Below are 5,954 nucleotides of genomic sequence, written 5' to 3'. Positions count from 1 at the left end.
TGAATGAGTGGGTTTTGGAGCCCAGTGTGTGTTTTTACTTGCCCACCAGGTGCAAGCTAGGATTAAAGGTAATGGCCCACCAGTTCTTGGCTCTGCTGTTTCATTACCGTCTGTCCAAATCTAATGCAAACTTGCATGGGCCAGGCGGCTACGATGGTGGCCGTGTCTACTGGCTTTACACTGCACTAAGCCAGTGACCTTGGCATTTTGAACCTGGGTCCTCAGCATCCCAGATCAATGCTCTATCCACTGCGCCACGGCCTGGTCATGCAAAAGATAGCTGGGTTCTGATAAATATCAGCTGATGGTCCTGGCTGGTTGGTTCAGTGGATAGAGTGTCAGCCTGGCATGCGAACATCCTGGGCTCAATCTACAGTCAGAGCACACATGAGAAGTGATCATCTGCTTCTCTCCCTCACCCTCTACTCCTTTTCTCTCTCTTCCCCTTTTGCAGCCAGTGTCTTGATGGGTTTGAGCGTCCGCCCTGGGTGCCAAGGATGGCTCGGTTGGTCCTAGCGTCAGCCATGGGCGCTGAGAATTGTTCGGTTGATCCAAATGTTGGCCTCAGGCTCAGAGGGTAGCTCAGCTGATTTGAGCATCAATCCAGACGGGGGTTGCCGGGTGGATCCCAGTCCAGGCGCATGTAGAGTCTGCCTCACTATCTCCACTCCTCTCACCTAAAAAAAAAACAAAAACAAAAAAACCCCAGCTGATTAAAATGGTCATTTATCAATTGTCTTATTCACTTATTAATAGTAAATATGTTAAACTGGGCCCTTGGTGTCCTGTGGTCTGGAACAATGGCTGTTGAAAGACACCAAGGACAGAAGAGGAAAGTATTTGAAGGATATAGAAACCATGAACATGAGGTAAGCTTTTGGACTCTTCTTGGACATAACCCTAAGGAATCCTAGTAAAAATTCAACAAAAAGCACCTTATTTGTATTAGGCACTGGAGATTAACTGGTGCACAAAACCAACACCCCTGCCCACCTGGAGCACTCACTCCAGTGCATTTGTTGAAATTAAGCAGCACCTGGGGTTGAGTTTGAGCTGGTCCTAGTTGCCTGCCAATGGGACTTCTAGGAGGGATGTGAGGTTTTCAGCTTGGGCTTGACCTGGGCAATTTTTGCCTCCTAAAGTTCTTGAATTCTGCATGAACAGTGTCTCTCTGGCTGTGAAGGAATCTCAATGGGGGAAGGTCCTGGAAATTTGAGAAAAAGAATCCCAGGACTGGAAGAAGGGGCCTGACCAGGCGGTGGCACAGTGGATAGAGCATCGGACTGGGATGTGGAGGATCCAGGTTCGAGACCCCAAGGTCGCCAGCTTGAGCGCGGACTCATCTGGTTTGACCAAAGCTTACCAGCTTGGACCCAAGGTCGCCGGCTCGAGCAAGGGGTAACTCGGTCTCCTGAAGGCCCATAGTCAAGGCACATCTGAGAGAGCAATCAATGAACAACTAAGGTGTCGCAATGAAAAACTGATGATTGATTCTTCTCATCTCTCCGTTTCTCTCTGTCCCTATCTGCTGATGATTGATTCTTCTCATCTCTCCGTTTCTCTCTGTCTCTATCTGACTCTCTCTGTCTCTGTAAAAAAAAGAAAAAGAAAGAAAAAAAGAAATTGGAAGTATGGGTCTGACAAACAGCAAGCAAACCTTTGGCGATTCAGAAAAATAATCCTCACCACCAAGACCGCAAGACTTTCCCTGAGCTGGGAGATTTAGGTGTCAGAACAGAGGAGTTCCCATTTGGCACTCCAGGACCTGAACATTTGCGTATGCATCTCAGAATCTCTGTCTGCCTCTGACTCCCTTTTATGGGGTTGGAGACACTAGGCAACAGCTACCTTGCAGCGCCTGCCAACCCAAGCCATTCATCTTGTTTTCCATCATGCCAGTCCAGGACTAGTGGGCTGTGCTTTTGCTTGGAGTGCTCCTTCTGCCTGCAACCCCCCATATTTGCTGAAGTTCACATGCACATCTTTTTGAAGCAGTACTTGACTAACAAATAAAAATAAAGTGAGTTGAGCTTATAGAATGTTACCATACTGTAAAGGGCCATTGGCCTTCAAGAAATTTATTCTTGGTTAATTTTCTATTTGGTTTCCTTCAATAACTGTTTCAAACTTTCCCCACTCTTTCTACCAAATGTAAATAGAGTAGGAAAATGGTAAATGTAGTGGAAAGAGTGTGCAGGCTTTGGAATTAGACCTGATTATAAATCTTGGCTCTGAAACTCCGAAATGCTATGATTGCAGCCAAGACATTTAACTGCTGTGAGCCTTAGGTTTTTCAAATTGAGATAATATGTGACAGATGTCAACTAGAATTATTGAGATCATTTTGCAATATATAAGATACGTTTGTATATATTTGTACAATCATCTTGTACACCAAAAACTAGTATGTCAATTATACCTCCATAAAAAAGAAATGACAAGAAATTGAGACACTACCTGCTTATAAGGATTGTTATGAGGCTTCAATGAGAAAGTCTATGTTAATTAGTATATAGGAGGAGTGATCAATGTTATCTAAAGCAGGAGGGAACAAGGCATAAAAATCTAGTACTACGATGTATTAAACAAGAGGTTGAGGCCCTGGCCGGTTGGCTCAGTGGTAGAGTGTTGGCCTGGCGTGCGGGAGTCCTAGGTTCGATTCCTGGCCAGGGCACACAGGAGAAGCACCAATCTGCTTCTCCACCCCTCCCCCTCTCCTTCCTCTCTGTCTCTCTCTTCCCCTCCTGCAGCCAAGGCTCCATTGGAGCAAAGTGGGCCCGGGCGCTGAGGATGGCTCTGTGGCCTCTGCCTCAGGCGCTAGAATGGCTCTGGTTGCAGCAGAGTGACGCCCCAGATGGGCAGAGCATCGCCCCCTGGTGGGCATGCCGGTGGATCCCGGTGGGGCCTATGCGGGAGTCTGTCTGACCGCCTCTCCGTTTCCAACTTCAGAAAAATACAAAAAAAACAACAACCCCCAAAACAAGACAAAAAAACAACAACAAGAGCTTGAATCAAGCAGTTCATTTGTAAGGTTCTAGGTTAGTTGCAGTGAGGGATACAAAAGAAATATTACTTCCTTTTTTAATGAAAATGCAACCTGTCTAGTATGGATTAAAGTAATTGATATTGACAATGTCAATTAATAAGAGCACTTTACCAATCATAGCATTTCTGTTTACAAAGCCCTGTAAATTGAAGATTACTGTTACAGTTGTAACTTTTGCTAACACCACAATATTATAACAATAAGCAAAAATACAATTTTACTCAAAACCCCAGTGCACTAAACATATATATTTTCTTCCCAAGACTTTTTCTTATAGGACTATGGCTACACTAACATCTTCCCATGCTTCATAGTAGCTACAATTATTGCTGTTTTAAAGAAGAGGAAACAGGTTTAGAAATGTCAGATGGAAGGGCAAAGGAAGAAATTTAATTCAGATCATTTAGCTTCATTTAAGGCTCATTGGTATCCAAGTAACAGAGAGGTAAAACATTTTTTATTTCATTTTTATTTTTATAATCAGACAGGAGCAATCAGGGTGTTGCAAGTTCTGATGAAGCAGAGACGCTTATCATGAATCACGTGAACTCCAATCATGTTCCAATCTGCCTTTCAGAAGGAACTGGTAAGGACTGTCCTACCTGAAAGTTTTATAACGAGTGGAATAGGCGTGATAGGAATTCTTGCTCAAATTCTTAGATGGAGTCTGCTATCAGGAGTTAGTCCTTTTTCTGTGGGCACTGGACCTTTCCTTACCTCTTCCTTCTTCCCTTTCCTGTTCTTTTCACTTTTCCTTTCCTGTTTTCCTTTCTTGACCTGATCGTTTTACCCTTCTACCCAAGGCTAGATCACATCTTCTTTTTCATTTAAAAGCATTTTGCAGCCCTGGCAGTGTAGCTCAACTGGTTGGAATGTCGTCCTGACATGCTGGGGTTGCAGGTTTGATTCCCAGCCATGTCCCATATAAGAAAGAATCCCTGGTCAGGGCACATACATCGAGCTGTTCCTATCTCTGTTTCTCTCTTCCTGCCTCACCCTCTAACAATAAAAAGAAAAAAGAATAAACTGACAGCACGAGGAAGTGGGAAACAAATTTTCTCACTTTGCTCCGACTTTCTCCCTCTCTCTCTAAAAAAGTCAACTAAAAAAAAACTTTTTAGCCTGACCTGGCGGTGGCACAGTGGATAAAGTGTCAGACTGGGACATGGAGGACCCTGGTTTGAAACCCCAAGGTCACCAGCTTGAGCGCAGGCTTATCTGGTTGAGCAAGGCTCACCAGCTTGAGCTCAAGGTCGCTGGCTCAAGCAATGGTCACTCGGTCTGCTGTAGTTCCCCTGATCAAGGCATATATGAGAAGCAATCAATGAACAACTAAGGTGCCACAACTATGAGTTGATGCTTCTCATCTCTCTTCCTACTGTCTATCTGTCCCTAGCATGGCATAGAATCATTCATTAAATGAAAAATTTTGAGCACCAACCATAACACATACCAAACAATGGTGCTAGGTGCCAGCAATACAATGAGATCTTCATGAATCACAAATCACACCAATAGCATTTACCTTTTTTTTTTTTTTCCCCTCTCCTGGGACTCTCTGCTTTTGAGTAAACTCTACAATTCCCACTCCTTTTGAAGACATTTCAATCTGAACTGAGGCTGGATAAAAAGCTAGGAAAATTCCTGGGCAAGTGGAATGGGGAAACTGAGACAAAATGATTAAACAAGGTCAAACAATTTGACCAAATTATAGGGAGCGAGTGAATTGCAAGACTTCTCTAAACAAGGACACTTGAGAACAAGTGATTTACACCTCTTTTCTTTGACCAGAGAATAAATAGCTTAAATCACCCTCATCAGGGAGATAGAGGACAGAGGCCCAATTAATGCCATTTGTGCCAGTCAAACCCAAGGACAGATAAAGTCAGGAAGTAACAAAAACCTGATTGGAGACAGGGAGACCCAAGATAAAAACACAGAAAAGTAACCAAAGAATAATCCCAAACTCCCCTACACACTTATTTTTGAGGAATTGATAAATTGAAGGAGGCACCTGGAAAGCTGATAAATATTCTGCTGAAACCCTATACTAAAATTCTCACCCACAGTATAGAAATAAAAACCCTCAAAACAAAGACCCACGGTGGGCTCACTCTAGAGCCCACCTTCTCAGGCAGAACCTTTTACTTCTTTTCTCCTAAACTCTAAGGGTCCCAAGAGACTTGCAACCTGGGGAGCTGCAGGCAGCTTCTGCTCATCCTGGGCCCACACCCTGAACCTATCTCCAAGGCCCCCTTTTCTCTGACTTTTCAGTGAGCTGACAGCAGACCTGCCTTGGCTCACTCCCCCCCCCCCCAATGTTTATAGGGAGCCAAAGCAGACAGCATTGCCTGGGCTCTCCATCGTTTTCAAAATCACCAGACTTCCATTGTGAATTCTTTCCTGTAGGAAGTCAAGAATCTACACACCGCAGGATGGCCTATGGCAGACCTGATCCCGGCTGGTCCTGTCTGGTAACATCAACCATCTAATACAATGCCATCCTGAGCAACCCAAAGGTGCCAGTTCACCATCCAAACCAACCCAACCTAAACTCCAATTCCAAATTTCCGGAACAGGAATAAAGAAATGATATCTTCAAGGTGTTCCCTAGAACAGCTTCCGCCCACTCAGTACAAACGTAGAGATGCGTGAAGAAAAAACATCTGCAGCTGAAGCCTGGTCAAAATTCAAAAAGTAGTCAAACCTCTGCTTCCCCAAGGAGACTTTTCTTTTTTGTTTATCTTGGAAGTGATTAAAGGGGGAAAAAAAAAGGCAGACTAGCAACCGGTTGGTTGTTAAGAAATTTACCCAATCAGCATGCGGAGATGCTTCCGGTTTAGCCAATGGGAAGAGCGCGACGTGCGTAGGGCCGCCCAATGGGGGCACGAGCCGCGCGGTATTTGAA

The 5,954-nt window shown here is 44.4% G+C and overlaps 1 non-coding gene across 1 annotated transcript; it reads right to left on the bottom strand.

Annotated features, from left to right (window-relative positions):
• Positions 1–3,525: 3,525 nt before the first annotated feature.
• On the bottom strand, positions 3,526–3,655 carry LOC136337054 (U8 small nucleolar RNA). The gene has a single exon (XR_010731770.1). It is a non-coding gene; the product is annotated as a U8 small nucleolar RNA (small nucleolar RNA).
• Between the last annotated feature and the right edge of the window lie 2,299 nt (positions 3,656–5,954).

This window comes from Saccopteryx bilineata, chromosome 4 (assembly GCF_036850765.1).
Source record: "Saccopteryx bilineata isolate mSacBil1 chromosome 4, mSacBil1_pri_phased_curated, whole genome shotgun sequence".
In the NCBI taxonomy this organism is placed as follows: Eukaryota; Metazoa; Chordata; class Mammalia; order Chiroptera; family Emballonuridae; genus Saccopteryx; species Saccopteryx bilineata.
This window is presented reverse-complemented; position numbering and strand designations above follow the sequence as displayed.